Below are 17,681 nucleotides of genomic sequence, written 5' to 3'. Positions count from 1 at the left end.
ATGCATGTTACATCCATTTGCAGACAACGTTACACACAGTAGTACCGAGACTGCTCTCCTTAGCAGGCCTGCCACAAGGCTGGCCCTTGGCTAGTGTCTGGGGAAGCAGCTGCCTGCACTGACATGAAACTTGCCCTACATGGTAAGGTGGCTCACCGTGACCAGACTAGACAACCTGGGTGTGCACGCCGAACACCTGCTATCTTGCGGAGTGCCTGGAATCACAGTGGCTGACACCCATCACACTTGCACTCTGTGCCTACACGGCTGATCCTAATAAGACCTCGAGTGACCTTCCCTGAAGTGGACAACATTTCACACACATTTCCACAAGCTGTTCCTAGGAGAAGTAAGTGCATCCTGCACGACTTGGCTAAGAGGGGATTCTGGAAGGCCTATGCTTGATTTCCCTTTGCTAGTCTGCTTTGTACCCTTTCACTGTAGTAAGTTCTAGGTATGAACATGACCACCTTCTGGGTCCTGTGAGCCATTCCCATAGTTAATCGCTGAGGCTGGGGGTGGTCTTGGACAGCCTTGACTGTGGATGTTCTTACCTACCATGGGAAACACATTGCCAGCCTCATCAATAGGCCCTACTGAATATCTCACCTCAGGTTCCTCTCTCACACTCCCCAGGAGAAAAAACCTTCACAGTATTACCTGCACATCATCCTTCAGCAATCACAGAACAGTCATGTCTGCAAAACATGGGAGAAATAATGCTATAACACTTCACCACTGTCACTGTAAATAATTTTGCATACTAGGCCTGCCTGCATCTGACCATTTTTAAAGTTTTAGTAAATAACAAATTAACACTTTCTTAATATAAAAATATACCAACAAAATTTATTCTCGAGAGGTCAGGAAGAGAGGAACTCTAGACAAACCTTATAATGTGCCATCAGTGGCCTTATACATGTAAGGTCTAAAATAATAGACTTGGTTGGGGCCAGCAGATGGCATAATGTTTACATCGCTGGACTCCCACATAGTCAACTGTGGTTCGAACCCCGGATTTGGGGCTTAAACCTCATGCCAGACACATGTGTGTGCCCAAAATCTTGAGAAGAGAGTAGAGGAGAAGGGATTGCGGCATGGCCATCCCTCCTAGGGGGTGATTTCCTGCTTTCTGTCTCTCCGTCACTCTCTGTCTCTCTGACGAACACACACAACCTATAGCAAAAATCTCTCTAGAAACAATAATAAATAAAACAGGGAACCAGCCAGTGGCATGGTGGTTAAGGTGCTGGGCACTCTCACATGGTCGACTATGGTTTGTCTCAGACCAGGTGGCTTGCTTTCTCACTTTCCCTCTCTCTCTGTGTGTCTCTCTGGTCAAATTAAAATAGATGAATGAATAAATTAAATTAAATTAAAAATCCCTTTTTAAAATTTTAAAAATAACATCACACATTCAATAAAAGATCACTAAAGGGCCAGCAAGTGGTGTGGATGTTAAGGCATTGGATTCCACATGGCCAACTGCACAGTCTGAGTCTTAGACCCAGCGGCTTGAAAATCATGCCTGGCACATGTGCATGCATGTTCGAAATCCCAAGAGGAGAATGGAGACGGGATTGTAGCGTGGTCATCACCCCTGGAGGTGATTTCTCACTTTCTCTTTCTCTCTCATGAGCTCACAAATCTTTTTAGATAGCAAAACATCTTTTTTTATAGCAAAAAAAAAAAAAATTTCCCATCTGAAATCAAACTCCATCCAACACACCTGTCCTGTCCATTATCTCAAGACACCGACTTCAAATTAATTCTCTTAAGATATGAGCAGTTCCGGGACCAGCAGTTGACATAACGGCTATGTCACTGGACTCCCATATAGTCGACCGCAGTTCGAGTCCCAGACCCAGTGACTTAAACTCAGGCTGGGCGTGTGTGTGTGTGTGTGCCCAAGATCCTGAGAGGAGAATGAAGGAGAAGGGACTGTGGCGTGTCCATCCCCCCTGGGGGGGATGATTTGTCCCTTTCTGTCTCTCTGTCTTTCTTTGTCTTTCTGGCAAGCACACAGGCCCTATAGAAAAAAACTCTCAAAAAAAAAAAAAAATATGCGCAGCAGTCCCCTGAAAAACTAGAAAGTCATCTAAAGGACAAGAAAGGCATCTACGTTCAAGGAATGAAAGAAAGCGCAAGAGGAACTTCCTGGCTTCGCTCAAATGATAGCTGTACGTCCACACATCCCTAAAAGCCAGCCTTGTCTGTAATTTCCAGTCACTTAATGAGCAAAATTTAAAAAGGTGGGACAGGACTATCAGCATTATAGACCTTTTTCCAATACAAAGTGTTTTAAAGTCATGAACTTTCTTTAAAATACCAAAGGTCATTTGCTATGGTTAAGATACTCTTCTCTAAAATAAGAACCACAGTCAGCTCCTTTAATGGTGAGAAGGAAAACAGAGAGAAGAAAAAAGCACATTCCTACTTTCCTATCCTCTTCAGACATCATCCCTGTGAGGAGCTACAAGGAGGAAGAGAAAATCAACCTTCTGGCTTTCTATACCATTTAACGGCTTCTAAAAGCTCATAAAAAAGAAGCAAGTTCCCCACATCTTAAGGTTTTCCTTCTGCCAGCTCATCTCCTCCACCCTCTCCTTCCTCGGTGGTCCTCCCATTCAGAACCGAGCTGAAAGTGGAAAACTACTGCCCTGTGATAAGGCCGTGATGCCTGAGCCACTTTACTTCTGGAAATAAAGCTGTGGACATGGGCTCATGGCAAATGGCACTCATGCTCTGAGGACCCTGCCCTACAAGGACATGGGAGGCCCAAGTTAACCAGCGGCTAATTCAGAGACAAAGAGACTGGAAGGACAAACAGAGATGAAGAGCAGAAAGCGAGTCCTTAACCTCAATCAGGTAGTTCTTTAAAAAAAAAAAAAAAAGTGTCCAGGAAGGCTCAAAGATCCCTTACCCCATCACCTTATCCAGTCATCAAGCAACCAGGCTGGATTTGGTTGCCTGGCAACTGCACCTTCCATGTACTAAACTATAATATATGTCTTTTGAGAATGTGATCACAGCTCTTGGCTATGAAAAGTAAAACCCTAAATCAATTCAGGAGGCTCTGCAGCGACAACGTGCCAGTAACTGAGTCAGAGGTGAGATACAGAGATGAATGTGATGACCTCTGCCTCCAAGTTACTCATACCTTAGGGGACATCGGGCAACGCACCTTGCTTGATTCTTGACAGTTCATGTCATCTTATCAACATATGTAGAAAAAGCATTTGACAAAATCCAAATTCTTTTTTTTTTTTTTGGAGAGATTTTTCGCTATAGGGCGCATGTGCTCGCCAGACAGACAGAGAGAGACATAGAGACAGAAAGCGAGAAATCACCCCCCAGGGGGGATGGTCACGCCGCAGTCCCTTCTCCTCCATTCTCTTCTTGGGATCCTGGGCATGCACGCACATGCGCCCGGCGTGAGTTTTAAGCCACCGGGTCCGGGACGCGAACCACGGTCGACTACGTGGGAGTTCAGCAACATAGCCATTATGCTAACTGCTGGTCCCCCATCCCAAATTAATTTCTGATAAACTCTTAGAAAATTTGGATTAGAAGGGAATTAACTTGATAGTGAATATCTACAAAAAACTCAACAGGTAATGGGAAGAAACTACATGCTTTTCTCTAAGATGGGTAACAAGGCAAGGATGCCCTCACTCCACACTCCTATGCAACATCTTTCTAGAACCCTTGGCTAAAGCAATAAAACAAAAGAAGACAGAAAAGAGGTATACAGTCTGGGGAGAAAGAAGTAAAGCTCTCTTACTCTTCAGAGAACTTGGCCATCTATGTGAAATATCATAAAGAAGTAACCATGGGACCAGCAGCTGGCGTAATGGCTATGTCACTGGACTCCCATGTAGTCGACCGTGGTTGGAGTCTGGGACCCGGTAGCTTAAACTCACATCAGGCGCGTGTGCGTGCATGCCCAAGGTCCTGAGAGAATGGAGGAGAAGGGATTATGGCGTGGCCATCCCCCCTGGGGGTGGTGGTGGTGGTTTTTCCGTTTCTGTCTCTCTGTCTCTCTTTGTCTCTCTGGCAACCACACGTGCCCTATAGCAAAAATCAAAAAACAAACAAACAAACAAACAAACAGAAAGAAAACACAGAATAAGTAACCATAACAAAAACTCTTAAAATAAATAAGTAGTTTTGGCAGGGCTATGGGACTATGGTATACCAAGTTCCCATGCAGAAGTCACTTCCTTTCCTGTATACCAGTAATTTAACAATAGCAACTGGAAATTAAAAACTCAATAGTGGGGGGAACCAGCAGTTAGCGTAATGGCTATGTCGCTGGACTCCCACGTAGTCTACCGCGGTTCGCGTCCCGGACCCGATGGCTTAAAACTCACGCCGGGCGCGTGTGTGTGTGTGTGCCCAAGATCCCGAGAGGAGAATGGAGGAGAAGGGATTGTGGTGTGACCATCCCCCCTGGGGGGTGATTTCTCGCTTTCTGTCTCTCTGTCTCTCTCTGTCTGTCGGGCGAGCGCACGCACCCTATAGTGAAAATCTCTCAAAACAAAAACAAAAACAAAAACAAAAACAAAAACAAAAACCTCAATAGTGGGGACCAGCAGGTGGTGTGGTGGTTAAGGCACTGGACACTCCCATATGGTTCAAGTCCCAGACCAGATGGCTTGCTTTCTCACTCCCCCCCACTCCCACCCCGCCATCTCTCTCTGGTCAAATTAAAAATAAATGAATGAATAAAGTTAAATAAATAATTCTTTTTTAAAAAACTCAATAGCATTTACACTACCTTCCAAAAAATGTAAATATATATGTATAAATCTAATAAAATATGGACAGTATATATATATGATGTATTCTATGATACTTTGGTGAAAGAAAGTAAAGATCTAAATAAACAAAAAGATATTTCATGCTCATGAATTGAAATAAGCAATGCTGTCAAGATCTCAGTTCTTCTCAATGTGTATTATAGAGTAATCCCAATAAAAAAGTAATCTCAATAAAAACCCCAGCAAGTCATTTCTCAGTTATCAACAAATTCATTCTATCATTTATATGGGAAGGTGAAATATTGAAACTAGCAAACAAAACACTTTAAAACAAAGAAAAAAAGTTGAAACAAACACTGATATGACAAGACTTCTTTTTTTTTTTTTAAACAGAGATTTTTGCTATAGGGTACAAGGGCTCACTGGAGAGACAGAGAGAGACAAAGACAAAAAGTGAGAAATCACTCCTCCCCTGGGGGATGGCCACACCACAATCCCTTCTCCTCCATGCTCTTCTCAGTATCTTGGGCACACATGCATATGCACCTGGTGCGAGTTTTAAGCCTCTGGGTCCAGGACTTGAACTGCAGCAGACTACATGGAAGTCCATTACACAATCTACCAGTCCCAATTCAACAGGATTTCAAGATCTACTATAAGCTACAATAATCAAGAATATATGGCACTGTAGAAACCACACACTAATAGATCCTTGGAACAGAACAGAAATCCTGTAAGTAGATCCACACAAATGTAGTTAACTGATCCTTACCAAAGGAATAAAACCAATTCAGTGGAGAAAGAATATTCTTTTTGTCAAATAGTATTAGAACAATTAGATATCCATATGCAAATACATAAACATTTATATATGTATATAAATACATATCGATCTAGACACTGCCCTTACACCTTTTATAAAAATTAACTCAAAATGGATCACAAACCTAAGTGTGAAACACAATATTATAAAACTTCTAAAAAATAATTGTATTAGTACCCAAGAGATGCCATAATATAAGTTGAGTGGTATTTATGACTTCTTTTTTTAAAAGAATTAATTAACTTTATTTATTCATTCATTTATTTTTAATTTGACCAGAGAGAGAGAGAAAGAGAGAGACAAAGAGAAAGTGAGAGAGAGTGAAAAAGCAAGCCACCAAGTCTGGGACTTGAACCGTTGTTGGTCATGTGGGAGTGTCTAGTGTCTTAACCACCATGCCACCCGCTGGTCCCAGGTATTTAATACTTCTATTAATACTATTATTAAGTAGAATCGCAATTCTTACATCAAAAAACAAATTAGTTTCCCAAACTGCCATACGAAAACTATATAAAACATTTGTATTATTTCTCAGTTCTGGAGGCAGAAGGCTGAAAGTAAAATGGAAGCAAGGCCACACCTTCACTGAAGACTCCAAGCAAGACCTGATCCCTCCTTGATTCTTCCTAACTTTCAATGATTGTTGCAACCCCTGCTGTCTTTTGGCTTACAGACACATTACTCCAATTTCTGCCTCTGTTACCCCATGAATTTCTACCTCTGTGTATGTGTCCAAATTTCCCTCATTTTATAAAGACAGCAGTTATTAGATTAGGGCCTCATTGTAATCTGTTTTCATCTACAAAGACCTTATTTTTAAACAAGGTCACATGCATAGGTACCCAGAGTTAGGACTTAAAACTTTTTAGGGAATGAAATTCACCCACAAATAACAACAAAGGAGACAATCTGGATGACTTTTGCTTTGACAATAAGTTTTTAGATACACCAAGAAGATAATGCATTTTAAAAATCTGATAAGTTGAATTATTTACTTTTTAAAAGATTGTTTATTTAATTTTATTTTACATACTTTTTAAAAATATGTTCAGTTTCTGCTCTGCAAAAAATACTGTTAAAATAAAAAGCCACAGACAAGAAGAAATTATAAGACACATATCTTAGAGACAATTTATAATACAAACTATAAAAGAATTCTTAAAACACAAGAAGAAAGTAAACAACTAAATGTAAAAATGAGCTAAAGACATAAACTGGAACCAGCAGGTGGTATGGTGGCTGAGGCTCTGGACCCCCACATGGGCAATTATGGTTGGAATCCGGGATCTGGCAGTTCGCTTTCTCTCTCTTTAGTAAAGTTAAAAAATAATGAGTAAAATTAAATAATTAGAAAAAAAGATATAAACTGACACATCCTCAAAGAATGTATATAAATGGAAAATAAACATATGAGGATATGTTTAACATCATATACCATTAGCAAACTGCAAATGAAGCAAGAAGAAGCCGAGTGGGGGTGGGAGGAGAGAGGGCATTGTGCAGAAATAAAAACCAAACATTCTGTGGAAAAAATCCCTCACGTGGGAAATCTTCTGGTTCAAATACGGAGATCTTCATGAATATGCCAGGAACATTCTTGCCCTGGATCTTGGGCTGACTCAAGGCTGAAGGTGGACCACAGGTGAAACACCCTGTTGGGGATGCCATCAGTCTGCCTGTCTGTCTGTCTGTCTCTCTGCCTCTCGATCTTGCTCACTCACAGAGGAAATAAATAAAATGAACTTTAAAACAACAAGGCACCACTACATCCTACCAGAAAGGCTAAAATCCAAAAAACTAGCAATACAAGTTGGTGCCCATGTGGAGCGACAGGAACACGCCTTCATTGCTGGTGGGAGCGTAAAATGGCACAGTCACGTTGAAACGCCGCTCAGAATATTCTTACAAAGCTCAGCGTAGTACTGCCCTATGATCCAGCCACTGCGGTCGCAGATACACTCAGTTAATCTGAAAACTTACATGGATAAAAAACCCTGCACTGAAGTGTTTCTAGCAGTTTTAACCATAATCACCAAAATAATGAAAGCAATTAAGATTCAGTATTTGAAAGACTCAACGTGGCACGTCCATACAGTAGAACATTATTCAATGATAAACAAAAATGAGCTGCCTGAGAAGGGAAATAGCAATGAGCCCTTCAGATGTATGTGGACTCGGAGTATTCATTATCCTTACTACGACCTCACAACCTTCGAGAAACTGAGATGTTCTCCCAGCTCTTTGGCCTATAAACTAACTTACAGATTCTAGGCGACGGCATGGAAGAGTGCAGTCATAGAAAACCAATCACATTTGTGCTATAAAATGCTAACCAAGGTTAAGTCCTTGAGAAGAAAATAGAAGGCTATCCAAAAGAGAGAATGTGTGGGTAAAAACTGGCCTCAGAGTTACGTGCATAAAGTCCCAGTTATGTCCCCTGCACGCCTCGCTGAAGTAATTGCTCAAAGGCCTAGTAACAAAGAACTCACTGACAGGCTGGCATTAAGTCAAAGCACCTTAGGTTACTACAGACTACATATTGCTCATTGCAAATCACTACTTGCCTACAACTATGTTACTAAAACGTATGATATGTGAAACATACAAAGCTGGTCAGAAACTTAGCTCTTCTTATGGACCAATGTTGTAACTTCTTAGGGAAAAACAAATGTTTTTAACCCTCCTTCTTCTCCAACTTCTCTAAAAGAAAACCCTAAGCACTGCCATTTTAGAGTATTGCTTACAGTCCCTTAAGTCTTTGCTCCTGGTTGGCTTTGGCTTGAATAAACGGTTGCTTGTTTGACAAGTTTAGGTCAGTCTTCTCTATTTCAGGTGATGAAGCCACAATAAGAAGACTCCATGGTCTGGTGGTTGAAGCAGTTGGATCCCACATAGCCAACTGTGTAGTTCAAGGGCCAGACCCTATAGCTTGAGAAACGTGCTAGGAACGTGCCTGTGTGCACCCAAATTCCCCATGGAGAGAGCATTCTCCTTTCCCTCTCTGTATCTCACCATCTTTCCCTCTCTGTAGAATGTATGCACTCTCTAGCAAAAGAAAAAAAAAAGGGAGGAAAAAGAAGAAGAAGAAACTGTAAACTAATGTTAGTAGTGGAAAGAAATGAATGGGAACCAGCAGTTAGTGTAATGGCTATGTCACTGGACTCCCATGTAGTAGACTGCGGTTCGCGTCCTGGACCCAGTGGCTTAAAACTCACGCTGGGCGTGTGTGCGTGCGTGCCCAAGATCCCAGAGGAGAATGGAAGAGAAAGGACAGAGGCGTGACCATCCCCACTGGGGGGTGATTTCTTGCTTTATGTCTCTATGTCTCTCTCTGTCTGGCGAGCGCACGCGCCCTATAGCAAAAATCCTCTCAAAAAAAAAAAATTAACCAGAAAAGGCTACACAAAATATAATTATTTTTATTAATTTATTATACATTCATTCACTGAGTGTCATAACATACAAAATATGATTTCCCATCCAGAATACACTGCATAGTGGCTTAATCATACATGTTATCATCGACAAACAATTTTCCATTTCTTGTTTCATATATGTGTGTGTGTGTGTGTGTGTGTATTTTTTCACCCTATTTCTCACCCTCTGCCATTTCCCACTCTCCTCCCACACTGTCTCTGGAGTCTTCAGTTGCATGACATTGTAAAAAAGAAAATAACAACAACAAAGCAAAGCTGTAAAAATAGCAGAAAGGCCAATGGTTGGCAGCGAGGATTTGGGGTGTGGAGGGAAATAAATGTGTAAGCTCACGTGACTTGATGATTTTTAATGAAACTATTCTCTACAATACTGTAATGGCGGGCACATAACATTATATATTTGTCAAAACCTATAGAAAGATACAAAAGAAAAAGTGAATCCTAATGTACACTATGGATTTTAGTTAATAATGCTTAAATATTGGCTCATTAGTTGTAACAAATGTCCCAAAGTAATGAGAGATATTAATAGCAGGGAAAATTGTAAGGGGGGAGGATTTAGGAACTCTTTCTACTATCTGCTCATTTTTTCTACAAACATAAAATTGTTCTAAAAATAAAGACTATTAAATATTTTTAAAAGTCAAGAGAAAAAGAAAAAAGAGAAGAGGGAACAGCAGGTGTCACAGTGGTTAAAGCAGCTGGATCCCGCATGGCCAACTGTGTGGTTCAAGTCCCAGATCCAGCAGCTGTAAACACACCAGGCACGTGTGCATGCAGGCCCACAATCCTGAGAAAATAATGGAGGAGAAAGGATTGTGGCATGGTGGATCGCCCTTGGGAGGCGATCTCTCTCTCTCTCTCTCTCTCCCTGCCCAGTGGGCACACACACCCTGTAGCAAACTAAGAAAAAGAGTGAAAAGAGGAAAATGCAGAAAAGAGGAAAAGCAGCAGCAGCATATAATATTAGTGGAGATAAAATGGAATCCTAAAAACCCATTTAAATCAAAAGAGACTAGGAATAGATTAGGATTAAAGAACAGACAATACAAGTAGAAAACTGGCATGGTTTGTAAATGGTAAATTCAGATCCAACCATATCGGGGCCAGCAAGTGGCATAGTGGTTGAGGCAGCTGGACTCACACATGGCTGATCGTGATTTGAGTCCTAGACCTGGCAGCTTGCAAATCATGCTGGATATGTATGCAAACATGGCCCAAATCCTAGGAGGACAATGGGGGCGAAGGGATTGAGGTGCGGTCATCCCCTCTGGGAGGTAATTCTCACTTTCTCTTCTCACTGTCTCTCTATATATCTCTTTGGTAAGTGCATGCACCCTATTGCAAAATCCTTAAAAAAATAAAATCCAACCATATAAATAATTATATTAAACATAAATGGGGACCAGCAGCTAGCAGTTAGTTGGCTATGTCGCTGGACTCCCACATAGTGGACTGCGGTTCAAGTCCCGGACCCGGTGGCTTAAACTCATGCCGGGCGCGTATGCGTGTGTGCCCAAGATCCCAAGAGGAGAATGGAGGAGAAGGGATTGAGGCATGGCCATACCCCCTGGGGGGTGATTTCTCGCTTTTTGTCTCTCTGTCTCTCTCTGTCTGTCTGGCGAGCACACGTGCCCTATAGCAAAAACCTCTCCAAAAAAAAAAAAGAAAAACATAAATGGCCAATTGTTCAAGTTAAAAGGCAAGGACTATCTAATTAGATTGAAAGTAAAATCCAATTAATGTCCACAAAATGCATTTAACTATAAAGGCATTAATAAATCTCTAAAAAGGAAAAAATATAACCCATGTAAACATTAGTTAAAAGAAAAATAGGATGACTATACTAGCATCAAACACAGGCTTCAAAAAATTTAAAACATTTCCCAAAAAAAGAGACATTACATAATGATAATACACAATTCTTTTTATTAGTATTACTTATTATTTTTATGCACTGAGTCATTATACATCATTTAGTTTGTAAAGAGATTCCCTCAAGGGAACCAGCAGTTAGCGTAATGGCTATGTGGCTGGGCTCCCACGTAGTCGACCGCGGTTCGTGTCCCGGACCCGGTGGCTTAAAACTCACGCCGGGCGCGTGTGCGTGTGTGCCCAAGATCCCGAGAGGAGAATGGAGGAGAAGGGATTGTGGCGTGACCATCTCCCCTGGGGGGTGATATCTCGCTTTCTGTCTCTATGTCTCTCTCTGTCTGTCTGGTGAGCGCACGCGCCCTACAGTGAAAATCTCTCCAAAAAAAAAAGAGATTTTACTCAACATGATATACGCTACGCGGCAGACAAGTTGGGACTACTATACATGACATGACCAAAGGCAACAAACCATATCTGTGTAACATAAATGTCTTACTTCTCCATGTTTTCTCAAATTTCCCTTCCTGTAATTCTAAATGTGTATCCAACAACATAGCTTCAAAAGTCATAAAATAAAAACTGAAAGGAAAAATCCACAATATGGTTGGAGAAAAGTATATGATAAGGATATAGAAATCTCGATAATGCTATAAACTAACTGGAATATTTAATAGGATACTCCACCCAACAACTAGATAAATTTTACTTTCAAGAGGACACAGAACATTATAAAGATAGATCATATTCTAGGCCTAAAAACAAATCATAAAGAAAAAATTCAGCTAGAATACAGGATATACTTTAAAATGGAGTTAAAACAGACATTTTCAGAAGGATACAAAAAATTCTCAAATATTTAGAAATTAAATAATACAGTTCCAAATAATTCCCAACTCAAAGAAGAAGTGATGATTCCCAGTTTGAATTTTGCTTTAGAATTAGCTGGAAAGCTTTGCTAAATCCCAATTTCAGATCACACCAGACCAACAAAATCAGCATATCTTAGAATGCTACCCACACAGGTCATTTTTTAAATTCCCCAGGTGATCCCAGTATATAGTCAAAGTAGACATCCACTAAGGAAATGGGACCAAGGCTTTGCAACTTAACACACCTGGTATAAATGCTTGGAAAGTTACTTGACCTTCCCTTAGCCTCAGAATTGTCATCTACAGAATGGGAATAATACACACCTCCCAGAGTTTCTGTGAAACTGAGATTGTATAGAAAGCTCTCAGTATATATTCATTCTCTTCCCAAGGTTAAGCTTGATTAAATCTTCCATGCTCAGTGTGAGAAATGCTAATTCAATCATCAGTTCACATCTATCACTATTACCTGATTGATAAATTTACTATTTGCAGTGGGGAAGTTGAGAAATGCACATTGTTTTTTAAAGTTTCCTAGGGATAAGATGCTGCCTAAAACTATGCCTATTTTAAATTCAGGATTAACTAACCTATGGAGGAAAATATAGATGATTATACCAGGGACTCTCAAATTTAGCAACATGTTCAAATCACCTGAGGAGCTGTTTAAAAAATACTAATGTCCAGATCTTGCTCAAGCCAATTAAACGAGAACCCCTAGGGTAGCTCCAGAGCATCGGTATTCTTTAGAAAGCTGACAGAGAGTTGATTCCAAAGTAGTCAGGGCTAAAAAGCACTGATTTGCACTAATGATATCTCATACAAACTACCTATCAGAATCACAGGAGCTCTTAAAAGGTAGATTTATTCCCAAACCACACCATGATGTCTTGATTTAGAATCTGTGGGAATTGAACCCAGCATTCTGAAAACCTTCAAAAACTACCCCCTGAGGATTCTGACGCAAATCCACTGGGAACCATTACTTTGTATCACACGCTTACTCTTCCTGTTATGTATCAGCAAAAATCATTTAAAACTTTCCATGTCCTCGTGCCAACCCTGCCCCACATAGCTGACACCGCACATCACAGAGATTTCAAAGATTTTACAGGTCCTTTCTCAGCACTTTGACGTGCAGCCCACCAACTCATCGTTCATCGTACGCTGTGCCCAGCACTGGCTGTGCAGTCCCCTTGGTCTTTTGAACCAACCCTTCTAATGGGCTGCCAGGATGGAAACAGCGACATGGAATCCCATTATTTCCCAAGCCACATTTCCCTTTGTTAAATGGTCAGCAACAACAGGATAATGAAATGAACCACTGGTCAGGTGAGTCCGAATGTAATGGCAATTGTTTTCTGTACCTAGAAACAAACTGTTATTTGTTTACTGCCCTCAGAGTCATAATAGAGTAAGAGGAAACAAAAGTGATCCCTGAGGTAGGAGGAGTAATACAGTGCCCTGTAATCTTAAAACTCTACCTAGAGGTAGTAGTGCACCCTTAGGGGATGACTTTGATAGAACCAATCAGTACACACACAGCACCACAGTGGCACTATTAGAAGATGACAACAGCAATATTTAAACAACCAGGCACTATTCAAGGCATATTAAATACATTAAATCAGGTAATCCTCACAACAACCCTAACAGGCAAGACTATCATTATTTTCATTTTATAAAGAAAGACACGAAGGAACACAGAAGTTAGATGATTTGCCCAGTCACATAGTCTGGTACGACCAAGAAATCTGGTTTCAGAGCCCAATACTCCACTGCAGTGTAGACAAGTGATGGCAGAGCAAATTAACAACAAAAGTTTAAAAAGTTACTGGGCTGGCCCTGTACTGAGCCTAGTGGTTAGGGAAAACAGGTTCCACATGCTGACTATGGTTCAAATTCCAGCCTCAACAGCTTGAAAAACATGCTGGGTGCATGTGCATGCCAAAAAAGGTCTCTACAGATACATGCCTCATAGAGTTAGGATTAAACAAGATTACACATATGCTTAGGAAAGAGCTCGATATCAGCCAGTATTATTATTTGTATCTTAATATGACCCAAGTGGCCAGGAAGAAATGGCAACTATTAAACTGAAATTTTTCCCTGGTGATCTTAGATCAGCAGATACTGTATATGATCACTACATTAGATCTAATATGAAATGCAATAAAAATTAAAAGGTTTTGGGACCAGCAATTAGCATAATGGCTATGTCGCTGGACTCCCATGTAATTGACCGCAGTTTGAGTCCCGGACCCCGTGGCTTAAAACTGACGCCAGGCGCATGTGCGTGCGTGCCCAGGATCCTGAGAGGAGAATGGAGGAGAAGGGATTGTGGCGTGGCCATCCCCCCGGGGGATGATTTCTCACTTTCTGTCTATCTGTCTCCGTCTGTCTGGTGAGCACACGCGCCCTATGGCAAAAACCTCTCCAAAAAAAAAAAAGGTTTTTACAAAAACTTAAGAATTGTCACTGTGACAAACCCTCAGTCCACCTAGTCTAGGACAATGACTTCGCCTTCAACTATGAAGCAACACAAAAAGACGCACACCAGGAGCCAGACTTCCCAGTAGCTGCAAACTGCAGTTAACTCTGGTTTGTTTGGAGGACATGCCAAAGGAGAGGAATATCATCCTTCCTCAGTCAAATTTATGCAAACAGAAAATAAAAATGATATCAGCCATGTCTTAACAATTGTGAACTATGCTGCAATAAACATGAGTGTGCAAGTAACACCACGGACTAGTATTCAGCCATAAGGAACAGTAAGACCCTGTCATTTGACTTACAGTGGCTGAATACAGAAGATTCCTGTTGAGGGAATTCATTAAGCCACACACGGTATATCCCTGCTCAAAACATACCAAATAACTGCACTTGAGGGCAGAAAGTGAAAGCTCCAAAGATGTAACAGTGGAAAAGACAAGTGTACATACCAGAGACTGTATGGGAAGGAGGTGGATAGTACAGGGTGAGTGGGAAGGGCTGAGGCAAGAAGCACTTAACAGACATAAGAATGTAGTTCCCCATTAAAGATGATGCATATGGTAATGTCCTCGATATGACTGTGATGAACTGCATGCGTTCTTTGAAAAACAATATTCTGTGTTATAGAGATATACAACGATTAAATGTGAATAAGATTCATAAACATTTAAAAAATGAGCACCCAAATAAAAAGAGTTAACATTCATCTTATGCTTGGCACTGTATTAAATGCTATTCATCCATCAACTCATTTAATCCTCATAAAACTCTTTCCAGGTTGAACATTCCCTCAGAAAACCATACAACTAAACTGTCCCTTTACATTCATGACTAGACATCTCAAATGGGCATCCACAATGCCTGACGACGGTCCAACTCCATTCCTCTATTTAGTTCATTTTTCCACTCTCCAGAGGGCCAATAACATGTCCTACAAGTTCCAACACCTCACCTCCTCTCCCCTACCACGCCCTCCCTCTCAGCAAGTGACTGTCGACTTTCTCTACCATCCACCCACATCTGCACCAGCTGGTTCTGTTTCTTCCCTAGTTAAAACAGAGTAAACGTCCCTACCCATTTCAAAACAACTGCGCACCCATTCTGGACTCTCCTCCACTCTCGAGTATTTATGAGGTCCTTCCCACCCACTACCTCTGCCCCATAATGTTCCCCTTTTTCATTTACCTCATTTTCTCCCTTTCTATGAATTCATGCTGGCATATATTCTAGTTTCTTCTTAGGACACACACACACGCACACAAAAAAAATAACTTGACTCAACCTTGAAGGTCCTCTACACCACAAAAGTTTTTCTTCCTAAAATGGTTAAAATTGTCTTAATTGCCAAAACCATCTGTGGCAGCAGCATTCAACACAGTTAACACCCGTCCAGATTGAGTTTCACTCCTCTTCTCTGTATATATGCCCAACCTGGGTGGTTCATCAACCTGGGTGGTTCATCTTACCCCTCAGTTTAAATACCATCTATATAGCAATTATTCCAAAGGTTAACACTGGAACTTGGGGTTGACATTCCCCAGGAATTCATATGCAAATTTAACAGCCTATTGCCTATCAACTTAAAAATATACTAGGTAACTTATATTACATATATTTTGCCACAACAACAACAAAAATCTATCTACCAGGTCTTTCATAAAATGGATAAAGATGTGAAAAACTAAGTGTAGCTAAATGTTAATGGTAGGCTTGAGGATGTGAGTAGAAAAAGATCAACGTAGAGTTCATAACAACTGTGCAGTTTCTACGTTGTCTATTGAGAAAGACCCTCTAGGTCCTTCAAACCTAACATATCAAAACATAAGTAATGAGGGCCAGCAGATGGCATGGTGGTTAAGGTGCTGGACTCCTACATACCAACTGCAGTTCAAGTCCCGGACCTGGCAGCTTGCTTTCTCACTTTCCCTTGCTCTCTCTGTCTCTGGTCAAATTAAAAAATAACACAGGGACCAGCAGTTGGCATAATGGCTATGTCAATGGACTCCCATGGGGTCGACCGCAGTTCGAGTCCCAGACCCGTGGCTTAAGCTCATGCCTGGTGAGTGTGCCGTGAGTGACCAAGATCCTAAGAGGAGAATGGAGGAGAAGGGATTGCAGTGTGGCCATCCCCCCTGGGAGGTGATTCCTTGCTTTCTGTCTGTCTGTCTCTGTCTGCCTTTCTGGTGAACACACACGCCCTATACCAAAAACCTCAAATGAATGAGTAATTGAATAGATGAATGAATGAATAAATAAGTAAATGAAAAAATAACATAAAGAAAATGATATAATCCTTAAAAAAAGAAAAACTAAATACGACTCCACAACTTTAAAATATGAGACCTACCCCGCCCCTGCAGTTTTCGTCGCGTCAAGGACTCAGCCATGGGTGGCTAACTCCGTGAAGGTAGGGGACCTCGACATGCCCCGTTTCTAGAACAACATCTAGCACATGGGCACTGTTCACAGCTAGCTGCCGACCTGGGGGATTAACGTCCAGTTTCTCTCCGGGTCCCTCGCACTAGCCCTGAGTCAGAAGGGGGCTTTGGGTTTTCAAGCAGCCAGCCCAGCAGGGACCTCGCCCCGGTGCCTGACTGGCTTCTCCCAGCCACCTCCGAGCCACGCTCCATGCTCCCCATGCTCGAGGCCTTCCTCTGCCACGTCGCCTGTCTCGACCCTGTCGCACACAGACACCCGGCACATGTCACGGGGCAGCGGCATCCCACGGCAGGGCCAGCCCTCTCCTGGCTTTAGCAGGCTCTGGCCTCGCTGCCCCGGGGAACCTCGCTTCCCCCGTTGGAACCTCCATTTAGGCCCGGCCGGGAGGCCTTGGGGTCTGGGCTGCACCCAGGCGTGAGGGCACACCCTATACCCCAAGGGCGTTTCCTCTTTGTGGCCCTCCCTGCGGGACCCAAACCGCCCTCGCACGCCCTCCTCGCCGTCCTGCCCCTTGGGCCCAGCCACCTGCCCTCACCTGCGCTGGTCCCCAGGGCTGCCAACCGCCCCCTCTGCCCCTGCGCTGTGCCAGTTGGGTTCGTGCCAGAGCCACGCCCACCAAGGCTGTCGTCGCTGTCCAATCCTGGCAGCGCCCGCGAGTCTGCGCACTGGAGCTCAGCGCAGCCCTGCCAGGCCCTCTGTTGGCTAGAGGCCAGAACTAGCAGTGCGTCCCCTGCTGGTCGCCTACGGTTCTGCACGCGTCCATTCCCTGCGGTCTCTAGTCCACCCGGCTGTGTTTCCTCTCCCAGGCCAGGCTCATGGTTCAACAGTTCTGGGAGGTGTCCCCACCTCCAGAACCACCCGGGGTGACTCACGCCTTCTCCTACGCCCTCTACTGAGTCCCCAAAGGGCCAGTATTGAGGCAGAAGATTATTACAGCTGAGTCACTAGCTGTGCTAGAAGATGAGGCTGGGATCTTATCTTG

The 17,681-nt window shown here is 42.4% G+C and overlaps 1 protein-coding gene across 8 annotated transcripts in view; it reads right to left on the bottom strand.

The window, feature by feature from the left end:
* PTPN20 (protein tyrosine phosphatase non-receptor type 20) overlaps positions 1–17,307 on the bottom strand; it is a 103,986-nt gene extending 86,679 nt beyond the window's left edge. For 4 of the 8 annotated variants that reach the window (XM_027771526.1, XM_006147735.3, XM_027771528.1 and 1 more), the window contains exons 1-2: positions 17,235–17,307; positions 610–698 (exon numbers count right to left, since the gene is read on the bottom strand). The gene's annotated coding sequence lies outside the window, so the exon portion shown is untranslated. Of the gene's footprint in view, positions 1–609; positions 699–16,607; positions 16,742–17,234 lie in introns of all 8 variants that reach the window. The other 4 variants (XM_027771524.1, XM_027771523.1, XM_027771522.1 and 1 more) reach the window with 4 other exon arrangements.
* Positions 17,308–17,681: the final 374 nt, after the last annotated feature.

The sequence above is a fragment of the Tupaia chinensis genome, unplaced genomic scaffold (assembly GCF_000334495.1).
Source record: "Tupaia chinensis unplaced genomic scaffold, TupChi_1.0 Scaffold000221_1, whole genome shotgun sequence".
Taxonomy (NCBI): Eukaryota; Metazoa; Chordata; class Mammalia; order Scandentia; family Tupaiidae; genus Tupaia; species Tupaia belangeri.
The sequence above is the reverse complement of the archived record's forward strand: the minus strand, read 5'-3'. Positions and strand labels throughout refer to the sequence as shown.